General features: G+C 49.8%; 1 long non-coding RNA gene across 2 annotated transcripts in view; it reads right to left on the bottom strand.

The window, feature by feature from the left end:
- LOC135183626 (uncharacterized) overlaps positions 1-9,272 on the bottom strand; it is a 39,928-nt gene extending 30,656 nt beyond the window's left edge. For both annotated transcript variants that reach the window (XR_010305618.1, XR_010305619.1), the window contains exon 1: positions 9,117-9,272. This is a non-coding gene — a long non-coding RNA (uncharacterized LOC135183626). The remainder of the gene's footprint in view (positions 1-9,116) is intronic.
- Positions 9,273-23,343: the final 14,071 nt, after the last annotated feature.

Genomic DNA, 23,343 nt, shown 5'->3' with positions numbered 1-23,343 from the left:
CCCCAGCCTCGTCGCCCTTCTCTGGACACGCTCAAGCATCTCAATGTCCCTCCTAAACTGGGGGGCCCAGAACTGAACACAGTACTCGAGGTGTGGTCTGACCAGTGCAGAGTACAGGGGCAGAATGACCTCCCTGCTCCTGCTGACCACACCACTCCTGATGCAGGCCAGGATGCCACTGGCTCTCTTGGCCACCTGGGCACACTGCTGGCTCATGTTCAGGCGGGTATCAATCAGCACCCCCAGATCCCTCTCTGTCTGGCTGCTCTCAGCCACTCCGACCCCAGCCTGTATCTCTGCATGGGGTTGTTGTGGCCAAAGTGCAGCACCCTGCACTTTGAGCTATTGAAGCCATCCCCTTGGACTCTGCCCATCTGTCCAGGCGGTCAAGGTCCCGCTGCAGAGCCCTTCTGCCCTCCAGCTCAGTCACTTCTGCCCCCAGCTTAGTGTCATCTGCAAACTTGCTGATGACTGACTCGATGCCCTCATCCAGATCATCTATGAAGATGTTAAAGAGGATGGGGCCCAGCACTGATCCCTGAGGGACACCACTAGTGACTGGCCGCCAGCTGGATGTGGCACCATTCACCACCACTCTCTGGGCTCGGCCCTCCAGCCAGTTCCTAACCCAGCACAGAGTGTTACCATCCAAGCCATGGGCTGACAGCTTAGCCAGCAGTTTGCTGTGGGGGACAGTGTCAAAGGCCTTGCTGAAGTCCAGACAGACCACATCCACAGGCCTCCCCACATCCACCAAGCAGTCACCTGATCATAGAAGGAGATCAGGTTAGAAAGGCAGGATCTGCCCTTCCTAAACCCATGCTGGCTGGACCTGAGATCTTTGCCATCCCTCAGGTGCGCAGTTATTGGCCCCAAGAGAACCTGCTCCATCAGTTTCCCTGGCACTGAGGTCAGGCTGACAGGTCTGTAGTTCCCAGGTTCCTCCATCCAACCCTTTTTGTGGATGGGGACCACGTTGGCCATTTTCCAGTCTCCTGGGACCTCTCTGGTGAGCCAGGACTGCTGGAAAATGATGGAGAGTGGCTTGGCCAGCTCAGCTGCCAGCTCTCTCAGCACCCTGGGATGGATCCCATCTGGTCCCATGGACTTGTGGGTGTCCAGGTGGCTCAGCAGGTCCTGAACTAATTCCTCATGAATTTCCAGGGGAACACACTGCTCCCCGACCCCATCCCCCAGTTTAAGAGGCCATTTGCCTCCTCCTCCTCTCTCCTTACTGTTGAAAACTGAGGCGAAGAAGGCATTCAGGACCTCTGCCTTTGCTTCATCATCAGTTATAGTGTTCCCCTCCCGGTCCAGTAAGGAGTGGAGGCTCTTCTTGCCCTTCCTTTTAGCATTGATAAATTTATAAAAGTGTTTTTTGTTAACTTTCACGGAAGTGGCAGCCTAAGTTCTAGCTGAGCCTTAGCCTCTCTAATTTTTCTCCTACATAGTCTGGCTATCTCCTTAAACACATCAGGAGAAGCCTTCCCCTCCTTCCAGAGGCGATACACCCTCTTTTTCTCCCCCACTTCCTTCAGGAGCTCTTTGCTCATCCAGGCTGGTCGCCTCCCCCTGCGGCTCATCTTTCGGCACATGGGAACTGCCAGTTCCTGTGCCTTCAAGAGCTCCTGTTTAAAGTAAGTCCAACCATCCTGGACCCCTTTGTTCTCAAGAACTGCTGCCCAGGGGACATTGGAAATAAGTTCCTTGAGCAAACTGAAGTTTGCCCTCCTAAAGTCCAAGGTGTAGGTTTTGTTGAAGTGCCTCCCTACCTCCCTGTATATTGAAAACTCCACTAACTCGTGGTCGCTACACCCCAGGCAGCCTCCCACTATCACATCTCCTACCAGCCCTTCTCTGTTGGAGAGCAGCAGGTCAAGCTGAGCTTGACCCCTGGTAGGCTCGTTTAACAGTTGGGTCATGAAGCTGTCCTCCATGCACTCCAGAAATCTCCTGGACTGCCTCCTCTCTGCCGAATTAAGTTCCCAGCAGATATCTGGCAGGTTAAAGTCACCCACAAGGACAAGATCTGAAGATCTTGAGACAGCCTCCAACTGTTTGTAAAATATCTCATCTGTTCCCTCATCCTGGTTGGGTGGTCTGTAACAGACTCCAACCAGGATGTCAGATTTATTAGTCCTACCTCTGATTTTAATCCACAGGGTCTCTACCCCTTCATCCCTCACTTCTAGCTCAATGGCATGGAGTGACTCTCTAATATACAGGGCCACCCCTCCTCCTCTTCTCCCTTGCCTATCTCTCCTGAAAAGGTTATATCCCTCCAGTATAACAGCCCAGTCATGTCTGTCGTCCCACCAAGTTTCTGAAATGGCAACTACATCGTAGTCCCCCTGGTGGACCAGGACTTCCAGTTCCTCCTGCTTGTTACCCAAGCTGCGTGCATTGGTGTAGATGCACTTCAGCTGGGCTCTCGATTCAATTGTCCTTAGTTTCCTTCCATCTCTCTCCTTCTCAGAGAGAGTAATTTCCTCACCCACCCCCTTCAGACCTAGTTTAAAGCCCGCCTAATGAGCCCTGCCAACTCCAGTGCCAGGACTCTCCTGCCCTTCCTAGATAACTGCACCCCATCACAAGCCAGCAGGTCCGGCGCAGTAAAAGTTCCCCCATGGTCAAAGAACCCAAAACGCCGCCGCTGGCACCATCCCTTCAGCCATTTGTTGATATCGTAGGTTCTGCTATTCCTCTCTGTGAACTCCCTTGCCACAGAGGGAACTGAGCAGAACACCATCTGCACTCCCGCCCCATCTATCAATTTCCCCAGGGCTTTAAATTCCTTTTTAATTGCCCTGGTCCCCTTCTTTTCAATTTCGTCGCTGCCAGCCTGTATTACCAACAAGGGGTAATAATCAGAGGGCTGGATTAGGTTTGGGAGTCTCCTGGTGATGTCCCTAACCCGGGCACCAGGAAGGGAGCAGACCTCCCTGTGAGACGGGTCGGGACGACAAATGGGTCCCTCTGTCCCCCTCAAGATGGAGTCCCCGACAACTACAACTCTTCTCTTTTTCTTGTTTTTTGTGGAGCTAGTTACCACAGTTGGTGGTGACTGCTCTACCCTAGGCAATGTCTCAGTGGGGTGATCCTCATTGCTCTCACCCTCTGTACCCTCTGCATGCAGCGCCTCATACTTGTTGCGCAAGGGCAGAGGAGGAGAAGGAGAGGGCCGGGGATGATTTCCCTTACTTCCCCTGACAGGGATCTGCACCCATCCCTCACTGTTTCCAGGGGCAGATTCCTTAGCAGGGGGGATCTGCAGAGCCTGCACCCACAGATCCCGTCAAGCTTTAGGTTCCAGTGGACTCCTCTACAAAACTGCTTTTGCATCAAGCACTGAAATTATCCAGCATTCAGGGACAGGCTGAGTGCAGTCCCTGAGCTTCCCCTTTGAAGGAGCCATATTAGCATTATCCCCACCACTAGACAAGTGGAAGGTGCCATCCCTACAGCTCAAATTGAGATCTGAGACTTCACAGACACCTACACCACCTATAGGCACAGAATCCCTTAGATTGGAGAAGCCCTTCAAGCTCCTTGAGTCCAGTCATTAGTTTCACACTGACAAGTCCTTGGCCAAACCAAAGCCCTGAGCACAACATCTCATCACTCTGAATCACTACGGCTGGAAAGGACCACCAGGATCAGCCGTCCAATCTTCATTCCAGCATCCTTCATCACTAGACCATGGCCTCAAGCACCACGTCCACTCTCCTCTTAAACACCTCCAGGGATGGTGACTCCACCACCTCCCTGGGCAGCCTGTGCCAGTGCCTGACCACCCGCTCAGTAAAGAACTTCCTCCCAACAGCCAACCTAAACCTCCCCTGATGCAACTTGAGGACATTTAATCTTGTCCTATCATTAGTAATTTGGGAGAAGAGACCAGCTCCAGCCTCACTACAACCTCCTTTTAGGTAGCTGTAGAGGGCAATAAGGTCCCCTCTCAGCCTCCTCTTCTCCAGACTAAACACCCCCAGCTCCCTCAGCTGCTCCTCACAGGCCATGTTTGCCAGACCTCTCCCCAGCCTCATTGCCCTTCCCTGCACCCACTCCAGCACCTCAATGTCCCTCCTATGCTGTGGTGACCCAAACTGGACACAGTACTCAAGGTGTGGGCTCACGAGTGCTGAGTACAGGGGCATGATCACCTCCCTACTCCTGCTGGCCACACCTAGTCCTTAGGAAGAGGAGGATGGGAAGCTGGTTATGAACACTCAAGGCCTATCTACATTGTCTGAACACAGCTTCAAATGTGGCACCGCTCAGGGGCAGCGCTCGGGGACAGTGCTTGCCTTCCTTGCTGTCAAGCTCACCAGCAAACCGAGCCTGTGCCTTCCCATCACAGCATCCTTTTCTGAGTCAGCTTCCTCACAGCCTAATGACAAGGGCAGATTCATATTTCAGTATTCACTTGACCTATAATGGACCGTGGTAAAAATCACTCAATATGTTTTTCCTCATTTCCCCATGTCCATCTGCTCAGTGGAGGAAACAGCTACTGCCCAAGGCCTCGAAAGCCAGTGAAGCTTTTCCTCCATGCACTTGACCATGTCAAGAAGAGAAAGCAGAGCCTCACAACGATTATCTTTTGCCTTTTGTTCTTCAGAGGGAGAACAGAGTGGCCTAAATGGCTGACAGAACATGAATAGGGATCTTCATTGGGGTAAAGCAATCAGGACCCCGGGAGGATTTTCCCTGAATCCATCAAGTGATCAACCTGCATTTCCTTAGGTTTCAGGATCCCTGAAAAGTACGGGGAGACCATCAGAGAGGTTTGCCGTTCGCCTCAGCTGTTGTCTCGTATCTCTGAAGGGTTGGTGCAGAAAGGCTCTTCCCCTTCTTTTTCTATGGTGTTGGAGAAACCTTCTCATAGAGACAACGGAGAAGATAGGTTATTAGCCCTGTTGCCTTCAGGTTTCTTATCCTCTGCAACTTCATTGCTAGAACCACAACAGAAGCTCCTTTCCTCCTTTGCAGAGACACAGCTTTGTGCCAAACCACTGGCAAGAGAGAAGACACAAAACCAAACCATGGGCCATGGACTGTGGTCATTGTACTGTGCTTTGCTGGAAAGGTCTGATACTGAGCAGGGAGGGGAGCTGCAGGGGGTCTGGGATAGGATAAATCTGTCAGACCAGGTGAAGAAATAGACCTAAGCTCTCAAACATTTGGAAAATTCATAGGAAATCCATTCTGGGCAAATGCTTATCCAACAAGCAGGACAACTCCAGACACCACAGAAGGCAATGCAGCAGAGTACAAATCCAGCAGCCAGGAACTCATAAAGCAGCAGAAAGAAAAGGCTGAAGTGCAGTTAAAACACAGGCTGAGCAGCTGGGCCAGGCAGAGAGGAGCCACGACAGGAGGAGGAGCTGTGTCACTGCAGAGGTACATAGATGATCAGATCCCCAGTGTCAGTCAGTCCAGCTGTCTGTTGAGGCCACACACACAGCCCCTGCGACAGCTCTGTGCAGACGCTGCAGACTGCAGCCAGTGGCCCCAGAGTCTTTAGTCCCCACAGCCGTGCTTTTTGGTCTCTGCCCACAGGCTGACCTCTCTTACCATCCCCTTTCTGGGCTAAAACATGCTTCACTTATCCAGAGCTATTTGGTGCATCTAGCCACATAAATTCAGCTTCCCATCAGCACAGGTTTGAAGCAGAACATCAGCTCTTACAGCTCTTTACCAAGTTGTTTACTGCAGCATCTCTCTGAAGTCAGAGAAGCTGCAGCCCTGGTGTCAAATTCCATTTTAACTACACAATGAGTTATCAGTCCATTACCATAACAAGGAGATTAAAAGCGCTGAGAAATGCACACTTTACTCCTGGCTGGGGACTTCGCTGCTGTCTTCCTGCGTCCCATGGTTCCACTTTGCTCTGCCTGTCAATTTCCCCCAGGATCCACGGGGAGGGCAGCAGTTGGTGGATGTCATGGGCAACATCACACACTAGCAGAGACTGGGGCAGGTAATTCCTCGCACCCAGCATCCCTCAGAGAAACTAAATGAGACCAGGTAACCTTCCTTGGGCCCTCAAAGGTGTCCTTTTTTCTTTGAGGGTGTATATTGAAACATTTCTCCAATGGCAAGGTTAGTTTTAGTGGTCTATTCCACCTGCACTCATTCTTCTGCCTGCCATTCTTCCAGGAACAGCCTGGGAGTCATTGCAACCATCCAGACCCAAGCCCATTTCTGCCTCCCATCTGCAGAAAGCAGAAGATAAGGTTTCGACAGTACACAATGAATACCACCTATTTCTATTCCAAAGAAGCTCCAGGGATACATCTGAAGTAACAGATGTGCTCCACACAACACAGGGAAGATAAGCAGGGACCAGGATGCTGATGGATACATCCTGCAAGCATTTCTCTGGAGTCTGCAAGTCAGACTGCCTCTGGACTGCAGCAGCTGAGTGCAAGCACAGACCAGAGAATTGGTTGCAATTGAGAGTCACCTGCCACCAAAAGCAAATGTCTTGCTGAGAGGAAAGCAGTACATGCACAGACTCCAAATTCATTCATGTGGCATCTCCAGGAAAACTTCAACCACTACATTGAAATCCAAGAGGTTTACAAAAGCAATTACCTAACTACCAGGTTGCTGTTACTTTATGTAAGATCAGTAAAAGAGGGATTTAATTCCTCTCCCCAGACTCTTTGGTTTTGTTTTCTGATCAGCTGTTGCCTTTCATTCCCACCTCTCAGACCTTTTGCCAGGAGGCAGGCAGCCTTTGCTTGAGGGCTGGAAGGCTGTGGTCAGGGTGGGAAGGATGGGCTATTTTTCTGCATTAGCTCTAGGGAAGCTACTCAGCTCCCTGCCCATGTCATTGATACACGCAAGCCAGGAAGCTGGCAGCAAAGGCTCTGTGAGTCTATGCCCCTGGGGTGTCTGAGCTTGGAAATAGATGCTGGGATAGGAAAGGTTTAGGGGGAGCCAAGGGCATTTACCAAGCCAGCACCCACATGGCTGTAACTATAGCAGTGGGAACAGCACCAGAAGGATATAGCCTCTCGGTATTCACCTTGCGTGTCGCATTGTCTGTGGCCTGCAGAACCACCACACAGTTGCCCCTGCAGCACGAGAAACGACACAACTGTCCCAGGATTCAGACCCAAGCCAGTGTAGGAAGCTCACCTTAAACTGCATGGTCAGAAGGAAGCATTTTAGAGGCTGTTCAGCAAACGTGCTGCTAACACTGCTGTCCTGGTGAAGAGGCACACAACTCCAGCTGTGAGTTACGCTGAAGTAGCCCTCCCCAGTTCTACACTATTTTTCTTCACTTCCTGCCCTGTCACCTCCTGTCCTGCCTTTCCAACCAGCTGCTGTACTCCAAGCTGGAGTCAGCTGCACTTCTGCAGGCAGAATGGCAATCCATAAAGCCACACACATGCACACACAATCGCTCGTACTGACCCAAAAGCGCCTGGGTTTGCTCGCCAGCGGAGCTCCAACCTGTCAGCGCCAGTCCCGCAATGCATTTCTGTCGTTACCAGAGACAACAGCAGCAGAAGGCTCTTACACTACTCTAAGGAGTAGTCCAGGAACTTAATAAAACCCAGGAGCATTTTCAGTGAAAGGCAGAGCTGCACTCACAAGGCCGTGAGGATGCAAGCAACTTGCACTGTCACCCTGAGAAAGAGGCTTCAAGAGCTGGGCTGCATTTGCCTCCCAGATGCACACATCCCGTTTTGACTTTGAAATCTCTCCTGCCTGTGCTCGTCTGTCGCTACCGGCGTGAATGTGAGCTTCTTCCTCAGAATGCCCTGTGGTGCTTTGGGGCTGCAAATACCAACTGAAGGTATCACCCCAGCGAGAGGAGGCACCGCGCGAAAGGCTCTGGCGGAGAGAAGCACTGGCTCTGCCGGAGAGAAGCACTGGCTCTGCCCGAGCTGTTTACAGCTGTGCACGTAATTGAGATGAGACAGCAAGTCAGGGGGACAGGAAGAGCTTTCCAGGGTCCCTGAAGGATACAGCATCTGCTGCATGTCTCCTTCCCTCTGGATCAGCCGCTGCCTGTTCCCAGGAAAGGCTCAGAGGTGGGTGGGGCAAAGGGGGTTTGGTGTTCCCCAGGGACTTTTTGCTCCTGCACCTCTCTAGTTAAGTTTTCAGGAGTGAGATTTGTCACTTAACCATCTGGAATAGGCAATCACAGGAGGCTGCTGCTCCTCAGTCTGTCACACTTGTAAACTCTGCTAATGTCATTCAGATGTTTCACAAAGCAGCCCTGACAAGCAGGCATGAAATTAAGATGTTTGTGGAACTGCACAAGCGGGAAATGACAACAGGGGACCAGAGAAAAGCAGAGGAGGGAGACACATTCAGAGGCAGAAGGCTCTGCTGGAGACTGCTTCCTCTTACTTCGATGGATGTGCCACAGCTTGGGCCAGCTCAGACAGGAGGACTGATGTAGTGATATCTTCCTGTCAGGGAGCATCTCCCCTGCTTGCCCCTTGCTGCTGTCAGCATGTGCAGCCTCACGACTGAGCCCATAACCACCACTCATGTCCTCACTGAGCTGGGATTTCTATCCGCTGGATTTCATTCCCAAGGGAGCACACACACTCTGTTGGACAGCCCTGTTTGAAAACAGCCTGAAGGGCAATGGCACAGCCTGAGGTGTGGGGCACCCCTGAACCCCACAGTGCCATAGCTTGGTGGGGTAGCTCCACAGGCAGAAGACTGGGCATCCTCTACTGTGTCCAGTTCTGGGCTGCCCAGTTCAAGAGGGGCAGGAATATACTAGAGTGTGTCCAACAGAGGGCTACAAGAAAGGGGAAGGAACTGGAACATCTGTCTTATGAGGAAAGGCTGAGAGACCTGGGGCTGCTTAGTCTCCAAAAGAGAAGACTGAGAGGGGATCTTACTAATGTTTGTAAATATCTACAGGGTGGGTGTCAAGAGGGTGGTACTAGTCTCATTTCAGTGGGGTCCTGCGACAGGACAAGGGGTAGCAGACACAAACTAGAACAGAGGAAGTTTCACCTCAACATAAGGAAAAAGTCCTTAATTGTAAGAGGCAGAACAGGCAACCAGAGAGGCTGTGGAGCCTCCTTCTCTGGAGATTTTCAAGGCTCATCTGGATTCATTCCTGTGTGACTCACCTGAGTGATCCTGCTTTGGCAAGGGCAGTTGGATTTTGTATCTTCAGGGGTCCATTCCAAAGGTCCTGTGCTCCTGCCTCGGTCGGAGCAGTGCTGCAAGGTGCTGGGGCAGCTGGCTCTCATTTCACATTGACAGGCAACACTATCAGCAGGGAACTGACATGGGGCTTTAAAACACTTTCTAATTAAGAAGCAGGCCAGCCTGGAGAGCAATTAGGTTTGATGGGTCCCAGCTTTGAGAAAGTCTGTGTTGCAAGCTCTGAACAACACCCTGGGCTCCAGCAATTAAATCTCCTTCCCATTCCTTGCTGGCCTCCTCGTTTGCAGAAATGTCTTTGGTGCACAGCCCTTGCCTGGTGTGCCCAATGCCACGAGTGCAAGGTGCAGCCAGCACTGAGGTGGAAAGCAACCAAAGTGGGCCAGGTGCAAACATGCTCTGCGTGGCAGGGGAAAAGTGTGGTGCAAATTAACACCGAAGGAGGCAGGTGTAATTAAGGCTATTAGCCACAGCTGCCAAGGTCAATCCAGCCCCTCTTCCATTCTGTCATGCCCAGAGGAGGCAAAGTTGTTTTCCCTTTTCCTGCCTGGGGCTTTTGCAGAGCTGGTGAGCTGCTCAGGTGAGCGAGATTCATGGCCAGCAGAGATGACATTCAGGTGTGGCATTGCCTGCAAGCCAGGATTTATGACTTGCTTTCCTACAGACCCACAGCTTGCCTCTGAGCCAACACATAGAACCATAGGTTCAGCTAGGTTGGAAGAGACCTCCAAGATCACCCAATCCAACCTAGCACCCAGCCCTATCCAATCAACCAGACCAAGTGCCTCATCCAGGCTTTTCTTGAACACCTCCAGGGACAGCATCTCCACAGGGGGCTGTCTGTGCCTCAGTTTCCCCTGTAGCAGCATAACAGGATATTTCCCTTTGTCTATGCAGAATGCCAGCAGAATTCACCAAAGCTGTCTCCTTTTCAAAGTTTCTTTTGCTCTGCAACCACAACAACAAAAAATTCCTTTCTTCAAAACAAGCCATGAGAATCTTTCCCATTTTCAGATGTGCCATTTTTGTGGAGCTCTCCACATGGAAAAGAGGGAAGAGACTACCCATTTGTTATACTTGTTTTTCCTTCCACCTACAAAACATAATGCTTGCCTGAAGAAACAGTCTGCTACCCAAAAAAAAAAAAAAGTGTATAAAAAGGGTTGATTTTTAAACCAGAAAATACTTCCAAACAAAACAAGCCAACCATTTCCAATTATAGGTTCCTGAGAGTAGAGCCTGCAATGCTGAGCTCACCCAACTGCTGGTCTGCTCTTTCCCCTGCTCTGCAAGTGGCTGCCCATTTTCCTCCACAAGGAGGGGGGAAGCAGGAGATGAAGGGCTTAGGAGTCAAAGAGCAAGGAAGGAGAGAGAGAGGGATAGAAGGCAGGAAGGAAGAAAAGGAAGAAGAGAAAGAAAAAAAAATGAAGGAAAAAAGTAAGTAAAATCTAAGGAAGTAAAAGGACAAAAAAGGAAACAGGAAAAAAAAACAAAAGGAAAAGTAAGAGTGGGTGAAGGAGACTAAGTGCTGCTTTCACTTGTGTCAGAAATCCAAGTAAAAACCTCCCAGCTCCAATATCTGCTTGGTGCTGCCCAAGAAGACGAGGTAGATGGCTACAGAGAGGAGAAGTAGAGGGAGAATTACTGGGGAGACCACTCACTGGGTAAGGAATTGGCTGGGTGGCTAAGCTCAGAGATTTGAGGTCAATGGCTTAATGTCCACATGGAGACTAGTGACAAGTGGTGCCCCTTAGGGGCTGCTACTGGAACCAGTGTCTTTGTCAGCAATATGGGCAGTGGAACTGAGTGCACTCTCAGCAAGTCTGTGGATGACACCAGGCTGTGTGGTCTGCTTGACACACTGGAGAGAAGGAATGCCATCCAGAAGGACTTGGACAGACTTAGATCCAAGCCAACCTCATGAAGTTCAACAAGGCTAAGTGTAAGGTCCTACACCTGGGTTGGGACAATCCCAAGCACAAATATAGGCTGGGTGAGGAGTGGCTCAAGAGCAGTGTCAAGGAGAAAGACTTGGGGGTGTTAGTTGATGAAAAACTCAACATGAGCTGGCAATGTGTGCTTGCAGCCCGGGAGGCTGCACCAAAAGGAGTGTGAGCAGCAGGACAAGGGAGGTGATTCTCCCTCTGCTCTGCTTTCATGAGATTCCACCTGCAGTGCTGTGTCCAGTTCTGGTGCCCCCAGCATGAGAGGGTGATCAAACCTTAACCCTAACCCAACCCAGACCATTCTATGAGTCTAAGCTCTGTTTTACAAAGAGATTTGGGGATGCTTAGCCTAGAGGAAAGAAGGCTGAGGGAGGACCTTATCAATGCTTATAAATACATAATGGGTGAGTGTCAAGAGAATGAGCCCAGCCTTGTTTCAGTGGTGCCCAGCAGCAGAACAAGAGGCAATAGGCACAAACTTGAACATAGGAAGTTCCATCTAAACACGAGGAGGAACTTCTTTACTTAGGGTGGTGGAGCACTGGAACAGGCTGCCTATAGGGCTGATGGAGTCTGTCTCTGGAGTCATTCAAAGCCCACGCAGATGCCATCCTGTGCAGCCTGCTTTGGGTGACCCTGCTATAGCAAGGGGGCAGACTGGATTATCTCCAGAGGTCCCTTCCAATCCCTATCATTCTGTAATTCTGTGACACTTTTGGCTGCTGCTCTCTGCAGAATCTTGTCTCTTCATGCTCTCATTCTTCTTGCTAGAGCATCCCAGACAAAGCCAGACAAAGCCAGCGTCTCCCTTGTGTGCTGTTGAAAAGCTTCTATTGAAAAGCCTCTTGGGAAATGCTTCCCATTACAGTTAATTCTGTTGGACTTTAATACCAGCTGCCCCTCTTCTCTGCTTTGTCTTGGTTAGACTCTATTTGCAGGAAAACAAGATCTCAGAGTGGAATTCATTTCACTGTCTTGTTTGGTTTTTATCTGAGCGAGTCACTGTGAGGTCTCTGCATACTTAGCGAAGAAAGCAGACTCTTTCATGACATAATTTGTCTCATACTAAAGTCAATCTCTAAAATAAGTCAGATGAATCAGATCCTAACAGCACACCTTGTCCTCTTCCCTAGGGAGAAGAACTTAGGGAAACTCCCCTAGGGAGCAAGGAGCTCATTCAGGCAGAAACACGCAGGCTGGAGATAGCTGAGGCAGCTGGCGAGACCCTGCAAGATCTGAGCACCTCCCCAGTGATTGTTCTCCACCTTTCCTGCCCTTGCCAGCCTGTGTGGTCCACTTGGGGAAAGGGATCTGCTAGGACCAGGGTGAGAGAGGGCTGCACATGGTCACAAGTAGCAGGGATTATAGGATAACAGTCCAAAATGCCAGGAGGAGAAAATTAATCCCCCGTGTCCCTGAATCTCAGCTTCCAAGCAGTCAGCAGCCCTCCTGCCCAGGCTCAGCGAGAGGCTGTGCAGGGCTCGGGAAGGCAGCTTGCTTTCTGCTCTGTCAATTAGAGGAGAAAGGCTTTCACAAGACACCATCTGCTTATTGTCTTCTTTTTCTCTTTTTTTCCCCCTAACACTGATGGGTCATTTCTGATGGATTTAAGACTTGTAAAGCCCTCTTTAAACCCTTGTGTTTATCTCATGCATGCACTGGTATACAGAGGCAACAGGCTCACTGCATGCCAGCACTCCCTGCACAGCCTTGGGTTGAGCAATTAAGAAGTTGCACACCAGATCAGGATTAGCTGCTCTCCTGCTTGTCTTAAGACCTTTCTAATTGCTTCTCCTCAAGTGTTTCTCCTGTATCTCCTTGTCCTAGCCCTCCCATCCTCCCACTCCTCTTGCCATAGCCAAGCTCCAGGGTTCCCAGATGAGAAGCTGAGGAGCACACATGAAACCCCAGCATCTGCCTTCTGAAAACTGCTGCCCATGGCAGGTGTCACTCACAGATCCCCAGCTCAGCAAAGCAAGGGATTTCGAGGCTGGCTCTGGCATGTGGGTGCTCAGGTACCCAGCAGAAGAAAGGTAAAATGCAAGTGGGGATGATGAAAACCAGCCGGTGCTGGCTTCAGCTGGTGGAGGGCAGGGTAGGGGGATGAAATCCTAATTCCAGAAGCTCATTGTAGGGTAATTATCAAACAGCAACAGTAGGCTGGGATGCTTGCTAATTAGGCCACATTCTTTATGACTAGTTATTCTAAGATGTCATTTGACAGACTTGGTAGGGAGGGATGTGCACATAAAGTTGTTTTTAATTACATTTGGTATGCTAATGTCTGATATAAAATAAATATTTACCAGAAGCAATATTTCTTCATTTCACGCTGGCTGCACCATGGCATTACTGAGGGTTACAAACACACTGCTACTGCCTGGCCCTGCCTGCTGGCAAGCCCTCCCCTCTCTGCTCCCCTCAGCCCGAGAGGGACAGATCCAGCTGCGCCCAGAGGGGCAAGTGGCAGGAAAGGGAGCCACGTCATCTTTCCCTTTGCCCAGTGGCAATATGTATTCTTTCTGCCAAATGCCCCTGTGGAAGGAGAGTGCCCAGGAGAAGCCCTTGCCCAGCGGCTGGTTGTTGTGCCAGGGCTGAAAGCCTGTGCTGGGGCTCCAAGGAGAAGGTTGGAGATCACTCCCCTGCCAGAGAGCCCAGCTATTGTGCAGCGAGCATGCCTCCCAACAGGGCCAAGATGACAGATCTTTATTCATGTAACTTCTCTAACTTGTAGAGCTTTCATGGCTTTATTTTCTCCTTCTTCTTTTTCTATACATGGATTAACCAACATTTCAAGAATGAAAAGCTGCTGCAAAGTGAAAGCCCCAAATATTTCACCATGCTTTTGACAATCTGGGAACTTTACTTTCCCTGCAAATGTATACTCTTGAGGGTATATTTCTTTACCATTCACTGAAGTCAGCTTTTATTGCTGCACACTCTGGGTTTCAATAAATAGGAGCTTTCTGGTGGAAAACTCCATTGCTGTGGCACTTTCTTGATCAAATACTGGCTCAAGCTGCTCTGATTATCATAAAGCATACTTTTCTTTCAAGCAGATATCTGACCTGGTGCAAAGTAGTAGGTTGCTGCTTGACCTGACCTGGGCTGTCCACCAGGATCTGGTTGGCTTTCTGGGTTGCAAGTGTACACTGGTGGCTCATGTTGAGCTTCTTATCCACCAGCACCCCCAAGTCCCTTTTGCCAGGGCTGCTGCCAAGTCAGTCACTGCCCAGCCTGTATCAGTGCCTGAGATTGCCCTGGCCCACATTTCATCATGCTCATCAAAATAACTACAAGGCACCAGAAGGCCTCTAATTCATCACCAGCCTTTGCTCTGCCAGACTTAAGACTTTGAGAACTGAACTACTGATTCCTGGATGTCCAACAGCCTTGAGTACCCATCAGACAAAGAACTGGGACAAAGTTCCTGTCTTTTGCCTGGTAATGATGCTGTCCCCTTAGCAGATGGCTTGTCCCTCATCTCTTGCTGTCCTCACACGAGGGCAGCACAGATCCGGGTCAGCAGCAGAAGGCTGGGATGCAGGCTGTACTGCCCAGCTTCCTGGGCTTGCTGGGATGGAGCACCAGCGAGCAGAGCACCGGCAAGACGCGGTATCGGCTCAACAGGGGGAAGGTCTTTCTTCTTGAACTGACGGATTTAAACTCCCTGGGTTCATAAATGACACAAAGCTGTGTGCTGGGAAGGGGGGGAGGGGTCCTCTCTGGATTTTATCTTTCTGCCCTGTGTTGAAATCACTGGGATGCTGGACACAAACAGAGGTGCAACTGGGTAGAAAAGCAGAGGAAGCACAGAGATAGCCCTGCAGAGGAGACGAACAGATGTTGTATTGGATGGCAGTGTTTGTTTCCACCTCTCACATGAGGCCAAGAAGTAGGAGCCTTTCTAGTAGAGTGGTATGGGTAGGAGTGGGAAGCCTTTGGCTGCAGAGGCAGCATAGACGCCAAGGGATCACAGGAGAGCCAAATCACCTGATCACCCTGAAAGTGGCCAAACACCAGGCTGTTTGTAGTTGGAGGATGGTGAGTGTACTGGAACCAACCAGGCCAAGCCAGAGCAATGACTCAGGGTTAAACTGGCCAACTGTGTGCCAACGTCAGAAAGGCAAATCTGAGTTTTGCCACCTGCTTCGTGGGTTGGAAGGATGAAAGAGATCTCCTCCTGTAGACAGCTTTCTTCATACTCTAGGAATGATTCCCCTCGATTTGGAGGCTCTCCATCCCACCTTACTCTCCTTCCACTTCAATCTCTGCCAAGTCTCACTCCATTTGGACTAAAGACACTCTTTAAAGCCTCTCACAAAGGCTTCCATAATGTGTTCCAACAGGAGCCATTGAAAAAAACCCTCTCCTTTATCATCCCAGCTGGAGAATGCTCTGTTTCAGTGCTCCATAAAACAGTTGTGTATCATGCCCAGAGGGTCTTAGTTGCACATTAAAGCCCGAGGTGGGGGGAAATGTCAGTTACAGTTCAGCTAAGATGGGGTCCCTTAAGGTTTGGAAATGCAGTTCGTGCCTCCCTTAATGTCACCCTATTCTCCTAATGGATATAAAAAGGACACAAGGGACACCAAATGATGGAAAACTAATGTGAGAATCTGTGTTCATCCTTCCTCAGTCTGGACTGTCATGGTTCCTAAAGCATTACAAACTGGGAGAGAAGCCAGATACAGGGCAGGGATCTGTTGGTAGAAGCCTAAAAGCACATGGAGAGGACACGTATCATTGCCCCGTGTCTGAGAGAAGTGAATTTCTTAGGCAAGCTCATACAATTCTCTCGGTGCCAGATGGTTAAACCAAAAGGTTGATGGCTGGCATCAACGCCCCCCGATTCATAAACCAGAAGGTTGGTGACTGCCATCAACCTCCCCTGCACCTCTGCTATTCACAGACCTCAGCTACTCTTCTTCCCAAGCAAGACTGCTCCTGAAACACCACGTGGAGAACACAAAGCACTTTGAAGGAAAGTACTTTCTCTGCTATGATTAAGAGACAGAGGAGGAAAGCCAGGACTGATGAGAGCTGAGCTCCACTCCTCAGCACTAGTCTGTGGCCAAGTCAGTGTCCAAGAGCTCACTCTCTTAAGTCTGGCTGCAGCGTTGTCCTGTCTGAAGCCTTGGCCAATGCATTGCCTTGGACATGGGCCTGACTAATGGATGGGACCCACTGTTCTTTGATGACAGGAGACAGACAGGAATGAACCTCACATGGCTAATCCTCTACCTTTCAAGTGAACAAGAAGCTCTGTCAACAGCCCTCAAACAAAAGGGAAAAATAAAAGGATGTTTGATATTTAGCTGATGCTGTGAAATCTGCAGGCTGCATGCTAATTAGCTGGGGACAGTAACAAGCTCAATGTGAAGCATGGGGAAGAGGAGAGGGACTAAAACCAAAAATTTTATCCTAACTGTTGAGACTGCAGAAAATAGCTTCTGCTGGGTTTTTTATTTGTTTCCTGGGTTTTATGGGGGAAAAAAATTATAAGGGACTTCACTGGACAGTGGCAGTCTGGTAACACACCCAGTCTACAAAGAGCTGTTCCATTTAACATTCGCTGTTGGGGATTGCTGCTAAGTGCTTTGCTGCACGGAGAGCAGTGATTCAATGCTGCTAACCATGATCATAGGCTTGGCTTCCTAACCAAGAGCTGTGTGTCACCTTTAGGTAGGAGGAAATCAAGGTTACTGTCTGGCATCAACCATAGGCTAAGAACAGTGCTGTGATACTGATGGCTACTGTTTTCCATGTTCTTTATGGGAATTTGTAAGGCAGTGAACAATGAGTAAGGATAAGTCTCTGCTTTTGTTTGGCTTTTACTACAGAAAGAAAAGTGGTCCCCCCTGAAATGCTGTGTCATGCTCTCCAGGCAGGTAGTGTGCCTTAGGGACCTCTGCACTTGAGCAGAAGGCTCACTTCCCAGGGAAAGCAGAGCAGGGCTCCTGGAGTCAGTGGAAGCAGGAAAGCAGAATGCCTTTTGTTCCCCCTGTCCAAAGGTTTATTCCTCATAACTTAAATATTAATTCGAGTGTCTGTGGTCTGGTCTGCTCTGCTCAAGTCAAGGTAGGTCCCTGGTTTTGTCTGGCTGTTTGAATCTGGTCTATTTTGACTCTAGTTTAGCTTTTCCTGATTTCACAGAATTTGGTTTAGTTTGATTTACTTCAGCATCCCTTAGAAACTCATGAGCAAAGGTTTTTTGTCAGGTCAGCAAGTTCTTCCAGGTGAAACCCCAATGAACACAGGATGAGAAAGAAGCTTCCCAGCAAGCTCAAAACCTTCAGAAACAAAACAAAACAAAACAAAACAAAACCCCTTAGGATAAATTCAGATCGTTGCAACTAACCAAGCTAAGAACAGACAGGGCAGCAGCCCTGGAAGGCTCATCCTGGTCTGCTAGGAATGCCAATAAGATCAGCTGCTGCTCTAATCAACAGATTGAACCTAGCAGGGAGACTCTTCCAATCTGCTTTTGGGTGACAGCTCCTGCGGCATTTGCTCCAAGGTACAGTGAAATCTAACCCCTCTGCACTCCCTGAAGGGGAAAAACAGACATCCCCTGAAGGTGCCAGAATGAGATTGTCCACGTCTCGGGGGGAGAACCAACTCATCCCAAGCGTCAGGGTGAAACCGTGGAGGATTACTACAAAGCTTTGAAAAACCTAGTCTGGGTTGGCCATATACTATATCACACCAGAATATAGCAGAGAGGAAGACTGCCATGTGTTTGTGAGACATCACACACTCCAGTCCCACATCTCCCAACCACACTTAGCTAATTGTTTCAGCCTTATTTCAGCTCCCCACTGTCTGGTGCTTTCCTCTGCATTCTTCTCTCACACGCCATGGAGGCAGGAAAGAGTCCCTACTCTGGACATCACTGAGGAAACAAATGATACAATAATAATTGTAACAAAATAAACCTTTATTTCTCCTCCACATGCAAAGAAATGATGCCATGTGTGGGTGCTCCAGCTTCAGGACTCAGCTAGCTCTGAAGTTTGCAGAGCTGCATGTTGCATTGTGTCAATGTACACATGTAGACTTAGCAGCAGCTTGCACTGCTGTGACCTTGCTGTTTGTGAGGTAAGAGTCCCAGCTCAATTTGAGGTGTTCTGACACTCTGTACATTGAACCAAGGCAAGGGGAATTGCTATCTAATGAGATGCTAGTCCCAGCTGGGATGTTGCTCAAGGAGGGAGCAGGCAAAGGAGGCTCTGACAGTAAAAGGCAGAGAAATTAATAGAGAGAACAGCAAGACAAAGCAACAAAGAACAGTTACCTCCCCAGATAACACGGGGGCAAGGAATGGAAATGAGGAATAGAAGGCACAGGGGTAACAGGATCTTGAACAAGAGAAAAAACATAGGGGTAACACAATAAAGGTCAGTGTACACTGGGTGTTGTCTTAAACAGACAGCACAGTTAAAAACAGGTAAGCAGCTCATTCCAGTGCAAATTTCTTCCTAATGTCCAGCCTAAACCTGCCCTGGTGCAGTTTGAGACTGTGTCCCCTTGTTCTGTCACTGGGTGCCTGGGAGAAGAGACCAACCTCATCTGGCTACAACCTCCCTTCAGGTAGTTGTAGACAGCAATGAGGTCTGCCCTGAGCCTCCTCTTCTGCAGGCTGCACACCCCCAGCTCCCTCAGCCTCTCCTCACAGGGCTGTGCTCCAACCCCCTCACCAGCCTTGTTGTTCTTCTCTAGACACATTCAAGCACCTCAACATCTTTCTTAAATTGAGGGACCCAGAACTGGATGCAGTATTCAAGGCCTTTGGTGCAGAATTGTCACCTATTTGGGAGGCTTCTGAGCCCAGGAGCTTCTTGCTTGCTTGTCTGCTTGCAAGACAACAACAAAGCTCAGTGGACATTGATTTCTCTTTCTTTTTGTTTACTAACCTTCATCTCTCTCTCTGCCTTTACACAGCCCTGGGAGACATAGGGAACTTTGGGCTTGATGCATCCCTATCTAGGATGTGAGCCATGAACAACATAATTCTATGGCCTTCCTAATGTTAAATAGAACAAAGATTCTCTGAAAGGTTAATTGATGTGATTACAGCTCTTAAACTGAAATGCAGTCCTCAGTGGGATGGATGATTTGAAGCATATGGGTTGCAATTATTTCTCCCTCTAAGCTGATTGGAGTTTTGCTAAACTTGTAGTAGAGACTTAATGATACTTAATGACATGAAGATAAAGCAGTTAATAGTTATGCAACTCTCTGAAGTTTAGTGCTGTTCAAGCTGGGCTGACACCCATAGGGTGTGTTCTGAGCAATGGACATGGAAGTGCAACAATGGCCTAAGAGGGTCTTGGCTTGGCTCGTCTCAAAAATCTCAAGTAAAAGGGGAATTAAGAGAGGGATGGACCAAGCCCTGCAGAGGCAGAGCAGGGAGCTGCTCTTCTCTTTTCTCCCATGTAGCTGATAAAAAGCAGCATGAGCACCCCCCAGCTGACAGGCCAACCCTCAGCCTGCTGTCACTCTCATGAAATTCCTCAGCTGGTTCTGATTCCCAGGCACAGAGGACCCAGTTCTGATTCCCAGCTATTGCACTGGTGTCCTGGCAGGGCAAATATCCTGTCATATTGGTTTGACCACTGCTCTCCTCCTCTGGGAGGCGTTTCAGGGTCCAGGAGCTGAGTTGATGAGCAGTCAAACAACGGAGGGCTTGGCCCCAGCAAAGCTGTGCGCCGCGGGCTGGGAGCCCAGCAGCATGTCAAGGTGCCTGTGCAGTCACACGAGGCACAAGGCTTTGGAGTCAGTGGTCAGAGCAGTGATGCTAGTGCCCACTGGCCAGTTTCACTGTCCAAAGTGTGTCTCTAGTGGGGGCATGATTTAGAAGCCAGGCCTTTCAGCGCTGACTCGCCGCCCCACGAGCACCCCACTCGTGGTGCCTTTAACTGGGAGCCACAGTGGCCACGTGTTTGTGGCTCGCAGCAGCAGCTTAGCAGCAGCCCAGATCCCTCTGCCTCTCTCTCTGCCTGGAATGTTTTGTGATTTTACCTCGGGGATCATAATTGCAGCTTTGGAAGCATCTTTGTATGGGAAAGTAAGCAGTAAGATTGCAGACAACACCAAGCTAGGAGCAGGTGTTGATCTGTTGGAAGGTAGGAGAGCCCTGCAGAGGGACCTGGCCAGGCTGGATGGGTGGGCAGAGGCCAATGGGATGAGATTGAACAAGACCAAGGGCAGGGTTCTGCACTTTGGCCACAACAACCCCAAGCAGAGATACAGGCTGGGGACTGAGTGGCTGACAGCAGCCAGGAAAAAAGGGACCTGGGGGTGCTGGGAGAGAGGAGCTGAACATGAGCCAGCAGTGTGCCCAGGTGGCCAAGAGAGCCAGTGGCATCCTGGCCTGGATCAGGAACAGTGTGGCCAGCAGGACAAGGGAGGTTATTCTGCCCCTGTACTCAACACTGGTCAGGACACACCTTGAGTGCTGTGTCCAGTTCTGGGCCACTCAATTCAAGAGAGATGTTGAGGTGCTGGAAGGTGGCCAGAGAAGGGCAACAAAGCTGGTAAGGGGCCTGGAGCACAGCCCTGTGAGGAGAGGCTGAGGGAGCTGGGGATGTGCAGCCTGGAGAAGAGGAGGCTCAGGGCAGAGCTCATTGCTGTCTACAGCTGCCTGAAGGGAGGCTGTAGCCAGGTGGGGTTGGGCTCTTCTCCCAGGCAACCAGCAACAGAACAAGGGGACACAGTCTCCAGTTGTGCCAGGGGAGGTCTAGGCTGGATGTTAGGAGGAAGTTGTTGGCAGAGAGAGTGATTGGCATTGGAATGGGCTGCCCAGGGAGGTGGAGGAGTCACCGTCCCTGGAGGTGTTGAAGCAAAGCCTGGATGAGGCACTTAGTGCCATGGTCTAGTTGACTGGCTAGGGCTGGGTGCTAGGTTGGACTGGATGATGTTGGAGGTCTCTTCCAACCTGGTTGATTCTATGAATCTATGAAACATACCCAGGGAACCAGTGGGTCATGAGTATATGTGCCTGAGGTGTAGTTTCAGTTTTTTCCTGTTTTGCTTCCCTATTTCCCAAGCTCTGGTTGTTTCAGCTGATTAGTTCTGTATTAATAAACACCCTTTGTGCAACTACTTCCTGTTGCCCAAGAATCCAAAAGATTCTTAGGGAATTTTCCTGACTTTTCAAATATTAATAATAAAATCTAATCTGCCAAAAATAATATTCATAATTCAGATGCAGTTATTAATTTCCATAACAACTGCTGCCTCCCCAAACTCTCCCTAATGCTCACCCACACAGGTGTGAAACAGGTGCCAGCCCCAAGGCAGACCTGGACTGATTAAGGCTATCCAATGGTGAGTGTGTGCATTTGCCTTTGGCAGGCCCCTGCTATGAATCAAGACTCTGACTCAAGACAGCGCAGGAGTGATGAGACACCCCAGGGGTTATATATATATATATATATATAAACCCTTATCTCCTGGGTTTTCTCTCGATTGTTTTTCAACTCCTTCTTTTTCCATTGTGCTAGTTTCAGCCTAGCTAGAATGTTCTGGTGAGAAGAATCAGATGACAGGCTGTGAAAAGGAAGCAATGGTGATGTCTACTTCACTCATAGGCTTGCTGAGATGTATAAGAACAAGAACACACAGACAACAGAGTCTCTGTCTCTCTGGGGCTCAACCTCTCTCCCTAACCTAACCTGCCGTCTGTGTGACTAATCTACCTGCTTCCTAACCCCTCTGGCCCACTCTACACACTACCTTAAACATAAGGCAAGATCTAGGGTAAAGTCGAGGGATGGGAGGAAGGTGTCAGGGCAGTTGGGAGCCCCTCCTGGGGACTCAGGTTTCTGGGAGGGGAGCTGTGTTTCTGTATTACCTTTTACCTTGTCTCTTTCTGTCCATAGCTGTATCTATTGTAAATACCTGCTTGTATCTAGTGCTAAGCTGTAAATACAAAGCTTCATTCAATTTCCAGAGCCACTGAGTCTAGCCTGGGTGATTTCCAAAGTGGGGGGTGGGGGGTGGGGAACACCCAAACCATCACACCCCTTGTGTTCTAAAGTAGCTGATAAGGGAATAATGCTTGTGTCAAAGTGCCTTTATCTGCAGCACTCGTTGATAGTTGCCATAAACACAACCCAACAATAAATTGGGCTGCATCTTTCCTTAGGGTCGTTGTCACCACACTACTGCTAGTGCAGGGATAGCCTTTGCTGTCCACTGAGTGGGATGAGATTTTAATTCTTGTGTCATTCCTCAGAGCCATTGTCGCGACTCTGTCGCCGCTGCGCCCCTGCCGAGCAGGCGTAGCCCTTTCCAGGGGGTCACAAAGCGTCACCCCCTCGCCGCTCCCTGACGGGGATGAGACTACCACACCAGGCAGGACTGGAGACCTGTTTGGCTCAGCAGCCTGTCCCCAACCAGAAGTGAAGGAGGGCAGGGCAAACACACCACAGGATTTCCCCAGGTGACTCTCCAGCCGCCTTTAGTGCGGGGTTGCACATGGCCTTCCTGCTTAATGCTTTTCCTCCACCGGTGACACACCCCAGATGCCCACTGCTCAGGCGTTCCGTGGTCCAGCAACGCCCCCGCTGTGGAGCCACCTCCTCCAGTGTCTTTCGAAACTGCTGCCTGCCAGTTTCCTCTGCCTCCTCTAGTCCTGATGTTGAAACGGAACAATTGCTCCTTGTTCTTCTTCTCCACAGTGCTCTTGATTTCATTGCCACTCACCTGTCTCTTCCAGGCAGAGAAGTCCTAGACCAGTTAATCATTTTTCACACTCATTCCCCACCTTTGGCCATCCTTGTTACTGTCCTTCTCTGAGCCTCTTTCAGCTCTATTATATAAAACACTTTTGAGCTGGAAGGAGCCAGAGCTGTATACCCTACTCAGCACGTGGGCAATGGCATAATGATGTTCTCTGCTCTGCTTTATTTTCCCTCCTACAGCAGGGCTAGCAGGAGCTTCCTCCACCTCCGAACCGTCCCATTGAACTGCCACGCAACAGGCTCCAGAGGCTTGCAGCAGATATATGACCCACTGTGGTGTGAGACACGGATGAAGCACTTCAAGAAACATAACAGACCCTCCTAGCAGTCAGACACAAAAAGAAACTCCTGCATTCAGGACTTCCAAATCAATTAACGGTGTCCTCACAAACAGCTCATTCATTGCTGTCAGTTCTTCAAGAGAGCTATAAAACAGCTTGAATTAGAGCAAAATATGCCTGACTGGTGATGATTTATGCCCAGATACAATTCTT

This window comes from Pogoniulus pusillus, chromosome 18 (assembly GCF_015220805.1).
Source record: "Pogoniulus pusillus isolate bPogPus1 chromosome 18, bPogPus1.pri, whole genome shotgun sequence".
NCBI lineage: Eukaryota > Metazoa > Chordata > Aves > Piciformes > Lybiidae > Pogoniulus > Pogoniulus pusillus.
The sequence above is the reverse complement of the archived record's forward strand: the minus strand, read 5'-3'. Positions and strand labels throughout refer to the sequence as shown.